The sequence below is a fragment of the Melanerpes formicivorus genome, unplaced genomic scaffold (assembly GCF_026170545.1).
Source record: "Melanerpes formicivorus ecotype bairdi unplaced genomic scaffold, bMelFor1.0.p_v2 SCAF_22, whole genome shotgun sequence".
NCBI classification, from domain to species: domain Eukaryota; kingdom Metazoa; phylum Chordata; class Aves; order Piciformes; family Picidae; genus Melanerpes; species Melanerpes formicivorus.
The window spans coordinates 8986563-9007964 of NW_027142374.1; the positions used below are offsets into that span (position 1 = coordinate 8986563).

Below are 21402 nucleotides of genomic sequence, written 5' to 3' on the forward strand. Positions count from 1 at the left end.
AAGTAAGAGAAAAACCTGTGTGAAAACAAACCAAAAGAGCCTGTGTAAGCTCTTAATTTGTTTTGATTTACATCTAAAACACAGCAGGCAAAAGAGAGAGAAATTGCTTTTGTAAGAATAAAAATAGATCATTCCAATGCACAGAGAGCTTGTCCTTGTATTTTCTATTCTTTCATTTGAACAGATCTTACTTTTTATTTTCAATACAAAAACCCCACACAACAACAAAAAACACAAAAAAAAAAATCCAGAAAAGCATCAGGAGAGCAATACTGGATATGTCAAAACTGTTTCAGCAGGGTGGCTTCTTGCTTATAGTGTAAGGAAGCCTAGGGTCAAGACCTTGGGGAAATCCAGATTTGTCAGGAGATTCTTTTCCCTGAGTTTACCTATGTTACCTCATATCCCCAGTGCCAGGAAGACTCTTTCAACTGCAGAGATACAGACTTTCTACAGTCATCCAGCTCTTAATTTCCATCAGTGGAATGTATAAAACTGACAGTTTCTTCTAGTGGCTCTCTGTAGAGAGGCTTTGCAGAGAGACCTCGACAGGCTGGACAGATGGGGAGAGTCCAACGGCATGAGATTTAACACATCCAAGTGCCGGGTTCTGCACATTGGCCACAACAACCCCATGCAGTGCTACAGGCTGGGGTCAGAGTGGCTGGAGAGCAGCCAGGCAGAGAGGGACCTGGGGGTGCTGGTTGATGGTAGGATGAGCCTGCAGTGTGCCCAGGCAGCCAGGAGGGCCAATGGCATCCTGGCCTGCATCAAGAACAGTGTGGCCAGCAGGAGCAGGGAGGTCATTCTGCCCCTGTACACTGCACTGGTTAGGCCACACCTCGAGTACTGTGTCCAGTTCTGGGCCCCTCAGTTTAGGAAGGATGTTGACTTGCTGAAACGAGTCCAGAGAAGGGCAACGAAGTTAGTGAGGGGCTTGGAACACAAGCCCTATGAGGAGAGACTGAGGGAGCTGGGGCTGCTTAGCCTGGAGAGGAGGAGACTCAGGGGTGACCTTATTGCTCTCTACAACTACCTGAAGGGGGGTTGTAAAAAGGCAGAGGTTGGTCTCTTCTCCCAGGCAGCCAGCACCAGAACAAGAGGACACAGTCTCAGGCTGCGCCAGGGGAAGTTCAGGCTGGAGGTCAGGAGGAAGTTTTACACAGAGAGAGTGATTGCCCATTGGAATGGACTGCCCGGGGAGGTGGTGGAGTCGCCATCACTGGAGGTGTTCAGGAGGAGACTTGACAGGGTGCTTGGTTAGATGGGTTAGTTGATTAGGTGGTGTTGGGTGATAGGTTGGACGTGATGATCTTGAAGGTCTCTTCCAACCTGGTTTATTCTATTCTATTCTATATGCATAGATTTATCTGTAAGTAGGAAGGGAAAATTTGAAGACTGTTTCGGTGTCCTTTACCAGAGTTCAGTCAGCAACACCCAGACATTACCAGGCTGGATACTGAGCCTTACTTTCACTCACTGCTCTGTTGTCCCCATATTAGCCTTAGGCATGGCAACACTGCAGTCCTTGTTTGCTCAGAACACTTTAAGATTCTCTCCCAGAAATCTGATGGCAGAGCTGCTGGGAGCTGTCAACTGTTAGACTGCCAAAGTGAACTTGTAGAAGAGAGGTTACTTGCCATTTAAAACTTGTTGTTGAGTATTTAATATACATCTTCCCATTTTTCCTGCCTTTTCCCCTTTCAGTCTCTTTAAAATACAATTGCACATTCCCTACCCAGGAGAGAGAGACAGGAATACTTCAAAGTATTGGTACAGAAGAGCATGTGTATATGTGGTGCAAAGAACCACTTCACAGTGAAGGGCAGATTCTGGATAAGCAACTATCCTTTCATGGTACCTGTGGTACAGCAGATATTTAGGAAGCTCGACAACACTGCAGCGAAGTAGGAGCATTCAAATTCATATATAAACAGCTATACCAAATAATACTGCATGGACATTTAAAAAGCCATTTGGAAATGGAAATACAGAGAGAGATCAGGGGAAAAGATTGAATTATAATTCAATGATTCCATATTTATAAATTATCTAGTATCTATAACACTTTAAAATAGCATTTATTTGCTTTAATAATTCATGGAAAGTTCACAGTAGGTAATTTATTAATAATACAGTGTCATCAATATGGATTTTGCCCAATTCCTATTGCTATTCTGTTGAGCCTATTGCTCTGTTTTATTGCAGCAGCAAGATGCTCAGTTTTAAACAACAGTGAAAGGAAGCCTATTACCTTGTTTTCAAAATAAAATATGGAGATAGGAGTGGAATATAGAGCTTCAGCTGGATGTCAGGAATAAGTACAAATGCAGAATTGAGCATGCCTTCCTATTTAGATGGATGCTAAAGGTCACTATGCAGAAAAATACTTCAAGTATGCGTGCACTTAGATTTGAGTCACACCACTAAAATCAATGGAATTACTTTTATACTTACTGGTATAATTATCCTATTAAGACACTTAAGTGTTCTGCTGATTCAGAGCCAGAATATCCAAGCACTCTGCAGAGGCAAAGTCTATCACATCAGAAATGTACCATTTTCAGTCTGTTTACTGACTTCTTTAATGTTCCATCATTAACTTCAATTGTTTCTTGTAGTCTCAATAGGTAAATCATCTTTGTCCCTACAACTGTGGAGGTACTGGTTTGCAAATGGTGCTTTGATAACAGTATCAGTTAGTGAAGTTGCCCTATTTATTTATCTGCACTGAGATTTTTTTCCCCCCCTTGTTTTCAACAAATAGGTTTCTCAAGCTGCATCCAAAACAATTCATTGTAGAAGAACAAATCTTGCTGTTGATGGTGGTGATTTTTTTTCAGGAAAAGACAACAATATCTGGTTATCATTATTACAAAAGAGGCTAGAATTGTAGTTCTTTAAAAAGCAGGTCTGTTCATTCCCCTGGGAAGATTTTAAACATGCATCAGGTAAGTCTTTCTGGCCATGATGGTTTCATATAAGCACTCCAAGAAGAATAAAATTGTTTAAAAAAAACAAAGCAATGGAATGGTTTGATTAATTCCATATCCACAACTGCACACTGTAGCAGCAGAGGTGATTTTTTTTTTTCCCCCCTTACAGTCTGCTGCTGGTGATGCCAGATTTACTAGTGGCTATCACAGTATCTACTGTGTGAGTGCACATGTGTACAGCCCATCTGCTCCACAGCCTTTTGGAGAAACTAATTTGGAAACTTCTGCTGTGAATGTATTTTGAAGTGAGGCATGCAGTGCACTGAATGCACAAAATAGTGTTCAGGCACAAATGGGAGACAGACCAAGAACTAAATTAAACTAAGTCTAGAGTGTTTTGATTTTGAACTTTCTTTGACTGAAAATCTTTCTCAGGTTCTGTTCACTAGTGTTTGCTTTAAATAACAAGCAATCTGATCCACAGCAGAATGCCGCACAGTCTTCTGCTGATTGCTGTGTAGATTTTCACTGGTTGTGTGGGATTCCTTGTTTGGGGCAGTTCTCACACTTCCCCTGGTACAGCACCTCTAGCAGCCTCAAGAGATTACCAACAGCTCTGAGACTTGTCAGTTGTTTTTTATTGTTCTTTGAACCAATATGTTGTCTCTCTTAGAAAAATCAAGTTGTCTAAACAAAAGTAGAAAGTTTCTTATGGAATTACGGTAAACGATTCGTTTAAACACTGATTGGTTTTCTTCACCACTGAACATTGCTTGCATGCAGATGTTCGCCATTGTATCATAGTATCGTAGTATTGTCAGGGTTGGAAGGGACCACAAGGATCACCTAGTTCCAACCCCCCTGTCATGGGCAGGGACACCCCACACTAGATCAGCCTGGCCAGAGCCTCGTCCAGCCTTGTCTTAAACACCTCCACAGATGAGGCCTCAACCACCTTCCCGGACAACCCATTCCAGTGCTTCACCACTCTCATGGTGAAGAACTTTCTTCTCACATCCAGTCTGAATCTCCCTACCTCCAGCTTCATTCCATTCCCCCTAGTCCTATCACTACCTGAGATCCTGAGAAGTCCCTCCCCAGCCTTCCTGTAGGCCCCCTTCAGATATTGGAAGGCCACAATTAGGTCACCTTGGAGCCATCTCTTCTCCAGACTGAACAGCCCCAACTCCTTCAATCTGTCCTCATAGGAGAGGTGCTCCAGCGCTCTGTATGTCTAACTTGAAGCTTTGCTGCCTTTAATGATGAAAAGGTTTTCCTTTCCTGTGTATTAACTGGATCAACATTATTCAAAGGTATTTGCGTGTGTATATTTCAGTGTTCAGGAGCATATAAACACTCAGTGTTTAATTTATAGACACGGTATGCTAACTTATCATACAAAACCAGTGCTTTATGGTAAATCATCCTGCATCCTCCTTAGTTCACAAGCATCAAGTATAAATCATGAAAACAGCAGCATAGTTAATCTGGAAGAGATTTCCAGAAACTCATAGCCATCCTGTTCTGATACATCTTCACCCTGTGAATTGGAGGAGATGCGGAGGACATTTGTTTTAAAACCTTTCTAGCAAACTGTTACTGATCTTAAGGCATTTGTCTTTTTATTCCTTCTCTTACCAATTCTCAGCCAATGGACAAGGACACACTGTATTGCTACATTCTTTGTGATTCATTCCTCATAAAACAATCTGTTCTTTAGTGACACTTGTTATTAATCAAGGGTTTTTTCCCTCCATTAGAGTCGTTGTTGGCTCAATCACTTTAGTATATATAATCACTAACTTTTTCCATTACACTAGTGAGCAAATGCTCTTATATGTCTGTCAAAGGAAAGCTGGTACATTTAGTATGATGCTTTTGCAATTTCAGTGAGAACACTAATGGTTGAAGTGTGATTGCTTTTTTTTTTCCCCACCTCTCTTTTGAGAGAAAAAAAAAAAATTACCTGTTCCCCTCAGAGAGAAAAGCGAGGAAAAAGATGGAAAGTTCCAAACTCAATTTATTTTTGTATCATTAAAATGTTCAAAAGTACAAAGGAATATTCTTTCAGAATCAATCATTTTGTAATGTGTCTGAAGAGGCACTAGACTTTCATATCCTAAAGAGAATGCTGAAAAGGTTAAAATATTGGTTTTGTACAAAAGTGTGTGTGTTTCCAGAGTACAGAACAAAAAAATCTTGTTCTTACAAATGAAATGGAGTAGAGAGGGAGGACATGTATGGATAAAGCCTTTATTGATATGGTATTGTTTTCTGTGCAAAAGCAACAGAGCTTCTCCTGGAACAAACAGAAAGACAGGCAGAGAAATAATGCATCATCAATTAGGTATTGATGACTTATTTTAATTCAGAAAGGTAATTATTTAGATAATAGGGGAAAATTTCCTGATAAATACTCCAAAAAATGAATCATGCAAGTGGTGCTTGTTCTTTAACCTTCTAACCAATCTGACAGGCTGCTTTAAAACCAAGACAAAAGAAAGAAAAAAAAACCATGAAAATAAAGTAAATATGTGGCCACACAGGTCTGTTTTTAAAACTAGTCTTCTAATCATGTTTTCTCTAAATGCAATCAATTTCTTTATTCTTTATTTCCACTGATGGCCACACTTTCCTTTTCCTGACATCAAATGTTACCTGCTTTTTCCCCCCCCATCCATTTTTACCTGAGCTTTACAGTTTTCATTCTATAATACAGTTAAATTCTGTCTTTTCTTTTTCCTTCTCCTGTCCTTCACCTTCCTTGGTAATTGTTTTGTAGAGATCTAATGAGAAATCTTCCATTCCCATAACATCAAACGTTATTAGTTTTTCTCTTGGAGCAACTCTGCACCATTGTTGAATTTTACTGCATCTGATCCCAGTAGTTGAAGCATCTTATGGATGCTGATATAATTTGTCTTTATCTCTTAGCTCATTTAGTCTACCCTGCTTACCCTTTGCATATTTTCCTCAATTAGGGTTTGACCTTTTAGCTTTGCCTTTTTTCCCATACTACTCCATGCTTCTGTATTTGCTGTCATTTTACCACATTCTGCTCCTACCCTTTGGAGCATTCCTTAGAGCCATCTCTAATCCTCCTTTCATTCATGTACTCCATTATTGAATCTTTAACCTAACTTCTTGGATAATAAGCTATCTGTGAAAGAGATCAACTGTACAGGTTTAATTCTCATGTACATTTACTGTAGTACTTAAAATCTATGTTGTGGGCCTCCTTGCTCTCTGAATTTTGTATCCTATTTCTTAAAATTAGAACTTGAAAATATTTTAGATTTTTTATTAGGACTGTTTTGTTTATAATAATATGGTATTTTCATTCTCTAATTATCCAGATGCCTTTATTTATCCTGGATATGCACATCTGTTTTGAAACCATAGGAAATATGTTTTAATGTCATCTAATATCTGTCTCCTAATACAGAAGTTTAGGGTCTGATCCAGCCCTTAGACCCATTAGGCACTAACCTGCTTGTTGAGGATGACAGGCACTGTGTGCCTTGCTGTGGCTGTTCTTCTCCTACCTCGTTGCTTATACGTTGTGATCAAGGCATGAAGAGAGCAGCTGGGGCTACCACGTGCAGGACATGTTATGTTGCCGTTGAGGGCTTCTCTTCACTCTCAGCAGACATCAAACAGTCATTGCTTAATCCACATACAATTCATTTTAAGTTATTGCTTAGAAGGTAACAACTTTGGGTCCCTCACTACAAGGGAGACATTGAGGTGACAGACTGTGTCCAAAGATGGGAAACAAAGCTGATGAGGGGTCTAGAGCATAAGTCTTATGAGAAGTAGCTGAGAGATCTGGGCTTGTTTAGCCTGGAGAAAATTTTTGGGGCTGAGGGGAGATCTTATCACTCTCTACGACTTCCTGAAAGGAGGCTGTAGTAAGGTGAGGGGTAGTAACAGGCAATACTTTAAGAGGAAATGGCCTCAAGTTGCACCAGGTGATGATCAGATAAAAATTCTTCGCCCAAAGAGTTGTAAAGGCCCAGAAATTGCTCTCCAGGAAAGTGATGGAGTCTCCATCCCTGGTGAGATTTAAAAGACATGTAGATGTGATGCTGAGAATATGGTTTAGCAAAGACTTGGTAGTGTCAGGTTGTTGGTTGGACTTGATAATCTTAAAGGTCTCTTCCAACCAAATCAGTTCTGATTCTATAACTAGTGTTGATAATGTTTTAAATGTAATGATTTAGTGCTGTGATAATTCTTGATACAGCTACAATATAATTTAATCCTCTGAGGCTGCTTTTTTAGGGCAGACTGGCTTATGGGATCCCACATTTACTTTTTTATACTCCTTTAAGAGAAGAAAGGAAATCAAATGAAGTATTTGAGTATGCATTTTATTTTGGTGCGGCATGGATCATTATGCTGTGTAACTACCATTTAGGAAATGGCTATTATGTAGAACCTGATGAGTCTTTGCCTTTGAAGGCTTATGAATGTATTCTAGAGGCAAGCTTGCTAGCTGTGGGGCAACTTACCTCTGATCTGAGCTTGGAAATCTTGCAAGGAACCCACACTATCCATAACAGAGATCCCAGTGCCTGCCCCAAGATGCCACCCCCTTAGTAGGTGAGCAGAGTGACAACAGCCCTAATCAGATTCTCAGAAAACCCGAGGAACAAAACTTTGCAGATGCATTACATAGCTGGAGTAATTAGACACTAATGTGAGTTAGGATGATACTACACTGTCTGGGTATGAACAGTAGTTCCTGGCCAACCTGGCCTTTAATGAAGACATTCTTAATGAAGAACAAATTTTTCCTCCTGTAGGGGTTTTCGCAGATTGGGGAGAAGAGTAATGGATGTCAGTAAATGCAAAAACCCCTCTTCTGTTAGCCCTCTTTTATCTATGCTGGTGACACAAATGGCCTAGACACAAAATTGATAACTTATTCAGAGAGATTTATCTTTAATTTTATGGAATACTTCTATATGTTTATATAAATATTATATAATATTAATTATATTTATTGATATATATATAATATTTTATCTAATGTAAATTTAATCTAATACAAACATACCTAATATAAAATACAAGCGCTTATAATAACATTTTGAGAAAAATAGACCTAGTTGAGGTATGTGATATATATCCTGCATTGTCTAATTTATTTCTGTGTAGTTTCTAAATAAGTTCATGAAGTTATGGAGTAATCACACTACATCCTTCACAGCTTTGCTGGCTTCCTGCATCTGAAACAGGCAGTGATACATTAGATGATATGTCCTATGGAAGACCTGTGGAATATTTTAATAGCCATTGTGCAACTGTATTTTGATTTACACACCTAATGAGATTGCTTTTTTCCTCATATTTGTTTTGGTTTTATCTATGTCTAGTTTGGCATAAGTCTGAGCAATGTAGTAGTTTAATTGCTAAGAGAATCCAGGCTGAAAGTCAGATTTTAAAGAGTACTAGTGTGATGCTAAAGTAATGTAGTATATGGATTTAGAGAGAAGAAAGGATACAAGAAGCAGCTGTGGCTGTAAATGACCATTCTCTCTACCTCTCTCTCGGAATATCAGGCTTTAACTGTGATAATCTGAGGAAAACTGTCTTTTCTAGATCATTGCATTTTTGTTGTTACTTGTTTTCCACTCAAGATTTCTCTAACAGTTTGGGAAAGTAATCTGTTGTTAACATGATTTAAATACAAGTAAGTATGGGTGAATTGGGTTGGACAGGGTTTTTAAGAAAGCAGCTGTAGCTCACAACTCTAGGTACTACAAAAAAATTAGATGATTTAAGGTGAGGTCAGTGGAGAGCTGTTGGAAAAATTAAACCAGAGGGGGAAGCTGAGTACAGGTTGAAAGAAAAAGGACATGCTCTGCTTAGAATGACCCAATCTTTCCACAGGAACGTGTTTTTGCACAGTTGTGCAGTTAGTCTTGATAAATGTCGTTGTTCAGTGTGGTGTGAGGAAGACCCATTTTTCTGCTTACTTTAGAAAATCATCTTGGATAAGATTTCTGATTAGTGAAAACAATGTGATCACAGTTGGAGGAAAAACAAACAAACAAACACACGTCTTTACAAATTATCTCCACTAGAAACACTGTGAATCTACTGTTGAAACCAGCCAGTGTTGCACCTTACTGTGCGTGCTCAGCCATTCCACCTGGACTCACTTCTCCACTGCTTTAAGAATCAACTCTATTTGGCCATAGAACTTTTTAGCCAGTTCCCAAGTATTGCTTTGTCCTTTCCTTCTGGTGAGCAGCATTCATTTTTTCTTGTATACTCTGTTCAAAACAATCTTCTGTCCCGTTGGAGGTATATTCTGGGACCCAGGTTCAATTCCTGAAATGCTGCCACACCAAGATTATTCTGTATTGTCATGCACACATTCCTCTTACTTAAATGGGTTTTCTTTTCCTCTTTCTTGTAAAACATGCACATTTTTACTATGGCTGACATGCCACAGAATTTCAGCAGAATGAGCTGTGGCAAACCAATGCTCACATTTGATGTTCTTGAGAGGTCTGAATAAAACAGACATTTCAGTGGTGCATTCTTGCTCCACTCATGTGCAAGCACCCACTTCACATTTGCCTGGGGTTGTTCTAGGCTTCTACTGAGGAAGAAATGTAAGTCAGCTGAATATGTGATTTGCATCCTTCCCAAATTCATTGCCTTTCTTAAAATACTTAACAGAATTTAGTGCTCAGTTTAAAAATGCTACTTCAGTAATTGTTTAAAGGCCAACTGGCAAGGCACTAAACAAAAGCTGTCATGTTTGTAAAGCAAAAAGCATTTTCTGTAACAGCTTCTTGCTATTTTGTGATGTGGTGGGGGTTGGGGAGGCTTTAAAACCTACTCTATGAATCATTCACAGCATTTTGTGTTACTGAAATGTGAATATTACTTTTAAATGTGTAACTACGCTATTAGAGTCTTCTGTGATTTAGAGAGAGCTTTCAGAATACTAAAAAGTCATTATTTACTTTCTTCCAGTCTATTAGTGCAGAACAATCCCCATACAGGCTCTGTAGTGGCAGGGTTGATTGGTTCTCAGTGGACTTGTCTTGTTAATAGGAGAAAAGAGGCTCTTGCTGGTATTTCTGCTCCTGTCTGGAATGTGACTTCTCTAGACAGCTAATTGTACTGCATTTGAACTACCTCCCTGGTGTGACAAACTAGGTGTCATCAGACCTTTACATTAAATGAATGCTTTGTCCTCACATGTGCCAGAGCTTCCAGAGTTTACTAACCAACAAGACTAAACAACAGGTGTCAGCTCAGTGAAACCCCGATATTCTGAAGCTGGGGGTACCTCTAACCTTGGCCAGGTTAAGCAGCTTTGTCAAATCTCATAATTTTCCCCATCTATGCTCCTTGCACATGCTCCTGAAGCTAGCACATATTTATATGATGGGGCTTGGATCACTTTATGTCCTAAAAATGGAGCATTTAATGTTCTCATCTGATCATTAATAAAACTTCAGACATACTCTTACATAGAGCTGGTGTAGGGTAATTCTTTTCCTCCAACATAGGTACAATAAATGTGAACTGTTTGAAGGCTTTGCTGCAGTAGCTGTAGTTCTGCCACTAGGAATGAAGGAAAAGGGCTGCAGAGTTGGTGTTTACAGGCAGTTCTAGCAATACTACTGCCAGTGGCTGTTTATTGAACTTTAAATACAAGTGTCACTGCTGTCAGTAGTATTGTCTGAAACAGCAAGACAGAACAAGTCAAGCACTGAAAGATAATAGAGTTCTTTCATTAAGGTTTGTTTTGTTTTGTCTAAAATAATTAAAACTATATTTTCACTTGTTTATTACACAGAACTGTATTAACTTTGCTGCAGTTTGACAACAGCAAAAGCCTCATTCAATGTCTGTTTAAAATGCTACCGTTATGAAGTGGCAGTGTTTATTAGCTCTTGGGGATGGCTTATAAATATTAACTAATGTGCAGATCATCTCTGAAATTTTACAGTGAGAAAGGTTGTAAGGGAGAAACAATATTTTTTTTCCAAGGATTGGAAAGAATTGGAGACTATTTCCAGGGTGCAGGTTCGTTTTACACCAGCTCGTGTTTGCCTTTGTAACAAGCAGTGTGGTCCTGCTCCCTCTCCTTAGGTATCACCAATATCAGTTTAGGTAAGTCTAGAGATCCACCTTTATTCTTTCCTTCACAGTTACTTCACAGATGCTTTGCTGGTCATTCAAAAGAATGAGGGTATTACAGGTTTTTGGAGGACATCTGGAAAAGTGCATGTAACTGAGAAAGCAGCACAGTCAATTTTACAAGGCTTACTCTTGATATTGAACATCTGAAATCCTGCTTAATATAGTGATGCCTCTCTCCTGTGTGATTAGGGAAAGAGCCTTAACAGATACAAGGTGCCCATTAAGGATCTCTCATGCCATTCATACTCAGGTTAAACTTACCAGCAGAGGAAAGAAAGCTAATTGAAGGCAGGTGGATTTGACACCAAGGTCTGGATTGTGCAGCCGTGGAAATCCCATAGTGACCAAATGGTACACTTTTGTGTGTGCTTCTTAACTCTGACAGCCAAGAAAATGAGCAGCTTTTTTAACAACATATTATATCAGTGTGTTCATAACTTTTAATGAATGGAATAAAACATGAAAATATAATTTGGGGGTTAACTATGGAAGAGAGACATATGAGTTTAAGTTTTGGTCTGGATGATAAATGGGGCATATTTCAATTTTTCATGGTTTGAGTGAGAGTTATGTGGTTAAAAATGATTTCAAGAAACAATGTAAAATTGGTGGTGGCCATTTATAATATGAACCACTAACAATTGAATAATATCTAGTTTATTTTCTCCAGGGTATAGTATCTAGTTTATGAATGCACTTGTACTTCATAAATCATTCTCAAGAGCAAAAGGGAGAAAAATGAAAAATCCATTTTCCTTCAACCCCCTGGGTCTTTATTTAATTTTTAATGAAATAGAGAGGATACTTCATCAATGGCAGCAACAGAGCGTTTTCGACAAACATCTTTGCAAAAACAAACAGGAAAAAAAACCTTAAACCACCACCACCACTAAAAATTCCTAACTCACAGCCCCAAAACAAATAAGGCAACGGAGCTGCCTTGTGACATAAAACACATTTAAAATAAAATGCATTTCTGAAGCACTTAAATATTTCACAGTTACTTAATTTAGCAGTAAGACGTTCCTATATTGCACACAATAGAATAGAGATGGGCAACATTAAGCATTTACATGATTTTTAGGTAGCATAATACATATTTCAGAGCGCTACTCTATCAATATTGTGTATTTGCTTTCTGGTTCTTGCTCACATGACAAGGGGAGCACTGGAATTGGAAGAGCTCTGCCTTGAATGTGATGGCCATGGTTTCATTATGGTAGACATCAACTATTAAGCTGTGTTATGTGTCATAGGACAGGGTCAATCAAAATTCAAAACTGAATTCTGTTCAGTGAAATGGTGCCACTTGTTCATGTTGGGTAAGATTAGAAAGGTTTTCATCCTGTTCCTTTAAGAGTGAGCATTCACTTTTTGAGGCACAAAAGCATCATGAGATAATCTAATTTTAACCTCATATATATCACAGGCACATGTACTTCATGCTTGTACCTTTGTCTCTTTTTTTTTTTGGGGGGGAGGGGATGTAAATATTACCAAGATCATCTTCCATCTGATTCAGAATTAGAGATTCCAAAAGGAAAGAAAAAGAATTGGTTATGTTAAGAGCAGGGTAGTAGTATTCTTTGATATTTTATTCCAAAGATTGATTATCCTTTAAATATATGACTTCTTTCCAGGACGCATTTATCCATCCTGAGGTCCTTGGTAGGTTATGCTTTGGTGTCAGATTTACACTGCTTTCAATTTTATTGTGGTGGTGGTTTGGTTTGTTTTGTTTTTAGATGGAAACTTAAAAGGCACTGGTCAATTCTGTATCCTTTTCTTTTTAGATGTCCATGATTTGGCATTTTCCTGTTACTAAATAATTCATATATATTTTTTTTTTTGTGTTAAATGTAAATGCTAGTAGTATATTCAGACTTTTGTTAGCTGTCTTCCCCTGTTTCATACAGTAGGATATTGCAATTTGCCATGGCAGTTTTTGGCAGAAAACAGGAAATCTTGCTGTTCGGTTTTGAGCTGGAAAACTACCTGTGTTCTGTATTCATCACATTATTGTTCTGCTCCCAGTGACCTTCATCTATTGCCAGAAATGAATAATACATCTTACTTTTACTAGGAAATCTCTCAGTCCATATAATAAGTCTTCTATAAAGTGGTACTCTCAGACTAATGGAATGTATTTCTAAGACATATTTCTCTTACAGCCATTATTGACTTGATTTTCAGTGTATTAGTCAGACTGTGAATGTTAGTATGTTTCTAGTAACTCTCAGAAAGCAGGTGAGGAATCTAGACTATCTCAGTGCATTAGACTCAGTCACCTTTATATATTACTGCATTTTAAATGTCCATTTAAAGACTATAAATTTGAGCTTGATTTGCATTAATGATGAACATGTAATTCAGTCAAGACCAATGCACATCTTCAGCCCTATGCTATCATCCTTAAATATTTCAGTAGGTACATTGCATATTGCCTGCACTCCAATGCCTAAAACAACTGTTTTGAAGCAGAAGTGAAATTGTTGCACAAATTTAATACTTACTGATGTTTTACCATTGATAGCACTGGTACCACTACTTGCTTTTTCCTTTCTGTTGTTGTTGCTAGAACACATTGCTGACTACCTGAAGAGGGGTTGTAGACAGGCTTGTAGACAAGTTGTAGACAGGCAGAGGTTGGTCTCTTCTTGCAGGCAGCCAGAACCAGAACAAGAGGACACAGTCTCAGGCTACGCCAGGGGAGGTTCAGGCTGGAGGTCAGGAGGAAGCTTTACACAGAGAGAGTGATTGCCCATGGGAATGGGCTGCCCGGGGAGGTGGTGGAATCGACATCACTGGAGGTGTTCAGGAGGAGACTTGACAGGATGGTTGGTTGCATGGGTTAGTTGATTAGGTGGTGTTGGGTGATAGGTTGGACGTGATGATCTTGAAGGTCTGTTCCAACCTGGTCCGATCCAGTCCGGTGCGGTGAGGTGCTGTGCTGTGCTGTGTTATGCTATGCTATGCTATGTTATTCTATTCTATTCACATCTTTCTCCTAACATTCTTCGCAGGACTTGTTGCAGTGTATGGTATAATCATGCCACGCATGCTGTATGTATGTAGAAGGTGCACACTCAATTTTTTATACATTTGTTAGACACAGGACAGGCTATGAAATGAAAAGTATAGAACATCAACTCTCTGACAGCTTTTGAGACCTTCATACAGTATTCCAAACTCTCTGTTCATTGGGCATCCCTAGCAAAATGGCTCTCTGAACAGCAAGCTGAAAAATTCTTCACACCCATTAGCAGCTGAAACTCTCGTAATAGTCAGTGGGGTTTTTCTCATGTGCTGTGATTAGTTGTTTACCTGCCTTAGATGGCAGTTCTGCTAAATTTTTATTGCTTTGTGTGCTCGTGGCTCATTTATTGCTTTATTTTCCTTTTGTTTCCTTACTGAATGGATTTATTACCTTTGCATGAAATAATTCTTTTGAGATAACAACTTACTTCCACAGAGCTTCCTCAGGTTTAAATTATCCTGCAGGTTTGGCTTTCTATTTCTTATATGCAAAATATTGCTTACAATCTGCATGGCTTCTGAAAAATTGTGAAACAATAAGAATTGGAAGAAACTCAGTAAAGAAAAAAAAGTATTTAAATATTCTCACTTTGAGACCTTTGTCTTTAAAGGAAACTTCCCTGTGTGCCACTTATCTTCCCAAAGTAGAAATTAAAAATTGTAGCATTCCTTGTGATTCTGGGAGCTCCATCAGAATGCTCAGTGTTCTGAGGATCTCAGCTCACATATATTCCTCTCGATAAACACATGGTCAAATTTTCAAATATAATAACATGCTGCACTACTGTAGGCTAGTCTGAGCCGAAGATTAGGTTATGAGCCTGCATCAAGCCCCTGCAAATAAACCTGCTGTCATCTGAAGTACATGGTATCCTTAATACTAACATTAGGAACAGTATTAGCATAGTGAAAAACAGATGAGATGTGAACAGATTCCCTAGCAACAATGCAGGTATTGAGTTACATGAGCAATTTGGTACCAGTCTTGTCACAGATATTACATTTCTCTGTATCAGTGAGCATTAGCTAATTAAAAAGCACATTTAGCCGGAGGAATTATTTTTATGAATTCACAAATGCACTTTAAGCAAATACAAAGAAAAAGTAATAAAGCTTAATTTCCTTATGAACACTCTATCCCACCTGCTCTATACCTGTATATCAACATTAAAATGATCCAGTATTATTGTAGCATGCCTTCTTCCAAAATGTTCAGTTCATTAAAAACAGAGAACTAAACCATCATGTGCTCTGGAACATGGCTATGAGAAACAAATTCAGATGATGATGAAGTAATTGTTTTGTTTAATTTCCAAAGAGCATTATGTAATGTGACAGCTCTTGGACAGTTTCATTCATTTATGGATGGAATTAAAGGGATTTCTTCTATTTACCTTACTGTATAAAGGAACCGCTGTGTCCATTCCCCTGGACAAGTGATTCCTCTGGATAATGGTGATGGATTACTTATCTTCTCCAAAAGGAAGACTAGGAACAGATGACACTTCTACATCTACAGTTGTGTGAAATTCTGCTTGAGAGCATACTTAAAATGTGTATATGTGAACTTTAAAAGCTTCACAGATCATGTAGACCGCAAATGATGTAGACAGAACTGTGTGAATCATTTAATTTGATTCGCTTTCAGTTCTTAGTCATCCAGTTTTCAGAAAAACAGCTAAATCACACCAATTACTACTCTTTCTTAAAATGTCCACTAAATGTAAGTTTGCTTTAAAGTTTATCTTAGAGTAAAAGATAATCATGTTGATGTTGAAAAGATGAGGGGAAAAAAATCTGATCTAATAAGTTTATATCCTGAAAAGTAGTAATTAATTAGTAAAACTAAGTGAGTAGCTATATAACCCAGAGTTCCTTTTGGAATTTTTCTTTGCCACAACACCCTGCCCCACCTCATGTCAGTAATCTGTTATGTAGGATAGTTTCCTCAGTCCCAATAGGGCTTGATAGGTGTTTGGAATCTTTACCAAAGGTCGGAAAGTGTAAATCTTAAATCCACTCCCCAAAGCACATTGCCTCAAACAAGTGTCTGCTATTGCCAGAGAGCCATCCAGTGGTGCATCTATATGCTATATAGTTCCCTGGCACTTGTCAGGAGAGAGTCCAACTTCTTTCCAGCCAGCCAGTTGCCAATGATAAGCCATCCTCTCCTGAAGATGCCAGGCAAATAATGCTGTTGCTCCACACCCTTGGCGTCTGCTTGTAAGCAGAGTAGTTCTCTCTTTTGGCTTCTGTAGCATTTTTAAATGATACATTTCATAGAATCAATAAGGTTGGAAAAGACCTCAGGGATCATCAAGTCCAACCTGTCACCCAGTACCTCATGACTAACTAAGCCATGGCTTCAAGCGCCACATCCCTGGGGAGGACATTCCAATGGCGAACATCTCTTTCTGTGAAGAACTTTCTCCTCACCTCAACCCTAAACTTCCCCTGGTGCATCTTGATGCATACTGTCATCCATGGCAACCTGCTTGAGTTCCAATTTTCCATTGAGGCTTTAGATTCTTTAAGTTAATATGGTAAAAAATTAAAAGCTAGTACTGTGCTCATTTATGTTCCCAGTGTGTTCCCTGTGTACCTCTTCATAAAAACCATCACCATGCTCTGCCAGCTCTGATTTGAGCTTATCTACCAAGTAATTTTATTGACAATTCCCCCACTGCAGCTGCTGACTTGCAAATATCTGATCTGTGAAGACAAAAACTCTTGCACAGAGCTCTGTCTCTCACAGGACTCACTTAGTAGCTTACATTTCACAGAAATTATTGTCTGGACTAAATTTTATGTGAGTTATTTGGAGACATATGACTAGGAAAGCTGAACCAAATAATGTATTGCAAAGAATGTTGCTTTCTATTTTGTGGGAGGGGAGGAGAGTTTTTATAATCTAGTTATTCTCCTGTAATGCATTTGCTGTACAAGACACAATATTGCTGGTGGGGGAGCTCTGAGAACCTCTGTGTTGTATGTTTGAGCTGAACAGGTGAATATTAATTGGATATATGCAACTAACTCATTATATAGCTCTTTTCTAAGATGTTTTTAACTCTGAATTACCTCATGAATGTGGGACTAATCTTCATGACAGCCTCCCATTTCAAATTGTGACATACAGTTGTGTAAGGATTCTTGCAGGGTGTGCAGTCAGCACATTGCTGCAGATAGGAATTTTGAAACTGTGTTCAAACACAGTCCTTTGATCTGTGCACCACCACACTCTGCAATTTTTGTTCCCTAAGCATCATGATTAACATGAAAAGGGTACACTGTAATTTTTTTCCTGACTTTACTGTCATAAAAGGTCATCCCTAAGTCTTTTTAAATGTATACTGTTTTTCTACTTCATTTTATTCTTTTAAAATAGAAAACAAGCAAACCCAAACCCTTGATGTTGTGGAAATATGTTTTATCCCTCTGGCTATCACATGGAAATGTTTGCATTATTTTTCATTTTTAAATTAAATTTAAAACATTTCTCTGAGTAACAAATTCATCCATGTAGAAATATTTCTACTTTCAATTTGTCAACTACTCAAATCAGAAAGTTGCATATTTCATGTAAGAAGAATCAAAACAACACCGAACTGCTTCCCTTTTACACATGAACTTGCTGTGAATTATTAGTCTTCCCTTATCTCACAGAAGAGAGCAAGAGAGTGAGTAGTAGTGTAAAACCTCAGGGACTGGAACCACAGCTTTTGGATGTGAGGGAGGTCGGCAGAAGGCAGGCAGCACTGCGAGATGGAAGAAAATTGACAGCTTCCACAAGCAGAGCTGCAGCTCGCATCCATTGAAAGGAGAGAATTTCACCTTTGTCTTCCATTTGCTTTTTGATGGTGTTGTACATTGCAGAGCATTTGTTCAGTGCAGGATGTAGTGAAAAGAGTTTGTTGAGGGAGAACACAGGAAGACAAGGATGCTTTGAGGAGAGCTCTTCTTTCTGTTTTTCTTTTTTCTTTTTTTTTTTTCCTTTTTGCCTAGAGGCTCGGTATTTGAAGTAACAGACTGACATGTAAAATCAAAATGATTACAAACTATACCAATGTAAATATTTTTTTTTTTCATACTGCTTATCTTATCCTTCATCCTGTTTTGATTCATTTTGATGTTATACATTTGGCATATCTTTCAGATGTTATTTTCTTTTTCTTATTTTTCCTATTTTCCCTTCTTTCCATTCATTTTAATCACCTCCAAAAATGCTTAAATATGTACAAAAAGTCTGAATTCTAACAAATAGTAACAACAGCACCAAAACCAGAACTGTACCCAGTGAAATGCATTGGGACGGCTTGCTGGTGGAACATTGTACGGTTGTTTTGAGTAACTCCAAGGGAAGAGGTTGCACAACGTCTCTATACTTCTGTTCAAGTCCCAGGGCACCTTCATTATGAAAAGATTTATTTCTTAAATTTAGTGAGAATTTCCCTCATTTCAACGTTGGTTTTGCCTCTTGTACTGTCTGTGTGCCTCTTCAGGGAGAATCTACCTCCATCTTCTCTACATCCTCCCGCTATGCATAGTTGGAGGTGGCTATAAGGTTCCTCCTGTGTCCCCTTTTTCTAGGCTGAATAAATACAGCTTGTACACTTTGTGCTTCATCCAACCCAGCGTCTTTGTGGCTCTTTGCAGGACCTCATTCCAATACGTCTACACCTTTTTATACTGGTGCATGCAAAATGAGACACAGAGTTTGACATGTGGTCTAACAAGTGCTGAATAGAGGAAAAGGATCACTCCTCTCAGGCTTCTGGCTTGCTAATTCAACCCAGGATGTAGTCTGCCTTTTGTTTTTGCTTCAAGGGCACACTGCTGACTCTGGTTCACACTGTCCACCAGCTCTTCCTGGTCTTTTTTGCAAAGTTCCTGGCCTCACATCTGTACTTGTGTGGTGTGTTTCCATTCAAGACACAGACCTTCACATTGTAATTTAGTGATCTTGATGAGGTCCACATTAGCCCACCTTCCATGCCGTTGAGCTACTTTTGAATATCGGCCCTGCATAATGGGCTGTTTTCTTCCAAACTGGCATTGCCTACAAAGTTACTGAGTACGCTTTCTCCAATCATCCAGGTTATTTTGTATCTTCAAGTCTCTAAGTGAATAAGAAATTAGAAGGAGCAGGATGCCAAAAGATAAATTTGTCATTTTATTTTCTTTTTTTTTTTTTTATGTAAATATTGTCAGATGTTGGTGGTTAAATTGTTTAAAGAACTAGCCAAATGTAATACTGTGAGGAGCCAAGAAATAATTTTCTGTATATATGGAAAAAAAATAATAATAATGAACCAGGTTGCAAGAGACCTTCAAGATCATCGCGTCCAACCTATCAACCAATCCAACCCACCTAAACAACTAAACCATGGCACCAAGCACCCCGTCAAGTTTCCTCCTGAACACCTCCAAATCTCAATCTGGAGGGTGGGTTTTGTGGGATCACAAGGTTATTCTGTGCTAGTGTTTCAAAAAAATTCTTCCAGATGGTGTGTTTTGTTAGGATCTCCATTTCTCTTCAGGAGAAGTATACTTTTCTGTGTCCCTGTAAATGACATATCATCTGAAAAGCCCAGCAGACTGTTTGGGGTTTATTGAAGACCTTTGAGATCTGGCCACAGGTGTCTTAGATTAAGACCAGAGAATACATTTTAAATGCAAGAGCTTCCAAGATGACTGTGTGATTTTTTTAGTTGATTAGATGGTGTTGGATGATGGGTTGGATGCAATGATCTTGAAGGTCTCTTCCAACCTGGTCTGGTCTGGTCTGGTCTGGTCTATTCTATTCTATTCTATTCTATTCTATTCTATTCTATTCTATTCTATTCTATTCTATTCTATTCTATTCTATTCTATTCTATTCTATTCTATTCTATTCTATTCTATTCTATTCTATTCTATTCTATTCTATTCTATCACTCATGTGATCCCATGTTCAGGTCTTGGCTTAGCTGGTGCATATTCATCCTCCAGAAGTAACCAAAATAGAGATGTTTATGAAAGAGACAGCTTTACTGATTCTGTGTCTAATAGATGCATATTATAGTTACTTTTGGGACAGTGATATATTTTCCTTTACTTTCCATTGCTCACTTTCACTTCCTATCTTTTAAAGAGCCTTCAGTATCTCTAAATTCTTCAGTAGTCTTTTAATGCAGATTTGGAATATCATTGTACAAATACAATTTTGAATTTATTACTCATTTCAACATTTTTTTTTTGTTTTAAATGAAACTCTACAATTTTATTCAAATCTATGTTCGTTCAACTCCAAAATTGCTTCTATCCAAGAAAATTGCAGATGGGAATCAGAATGTAATCAGTTAATTGACCTTGCCTTCACATGCACTTTTATGTAGTGACAGAGATATTTAAATGTGGAGGTAGTTGCCTCTGTCCTTCACACACTGGCCTTTAGTTCTCTTCACTAATAGCTTTGGTCATTTAATAGTGTATTTTACAGCAAGGTCAGGTTAACAGGGGCTTTTATAGGCCAATATTTTACAGGAAATTGGTGAACCAAAAACTGTAATTATGCATGTGAAATAATCCCTTGAATAATTAGTGATGATTAACTGGCTGTTATCATTGAGACAAGTTATAAGGATTTGATATAAGAGGAAGTAGAAAACAAGTCACTGAGCTTATGGCAAGAAAACATTATATATTTTTAAAAGTTCTGCATTTGCTGTCTTATATCTGGACAATACAGTAAGTAAAGAGCTAATTCAAATTTTTATCAATTGTTAAATTTACATATTTACAGTGAGTCTTGCTGACAGTGTACTAGTGAGCTTCAAAAAGTAGAACCTGTTGTCAGGGCACAAAAGTGATGGTTGCCAACTGTGCTGGAAAATTGTAATCCAATGATTTTGTGCACAATGATATTTTCAACCCACTGTGAGAGTGTGCAACAGTACACAGTTGCATAAGGTGTCTGACAATCTCCTCATAACTTCCAAATAGTATTGAAAGCAATGTGTGGACTAAATTCCATATTATTGAAACCAATACTCCCTCAAAAGGAAACCCCAACCAACCAAACAGAAAAAAAAAACAAACAAACAACAAACCAACTAACCAAACAAACACAAAAAAACCCTGCTAACTGTAAAAGGAACAGGTAAAAGCCAGACAGAACAGACTTTCTTTTGTGAGGAGAACAACTGTATGATGGCTGAAATATGCATCTTGTTGAGCTCAAATACATGTTCTAAAACTCCGTCTCCACTCAAGT

The 21402-nt window shown here is 38.3% G+C and overlaps 1 protein-coding gene across 1 annotated transcript in view; it reads left to right on the forward strand.

Moving 5' to 3' along the window:
- Positions 1 to 21402, forward strand: part of TENM1 (teneurin transmembrane protein 1) — an 876004-nt gene that overhangs the window by 371020 nt on the left and 483582 nt on the right. The gene's annotated exons all lie outside the window — the stretch shown is intronic.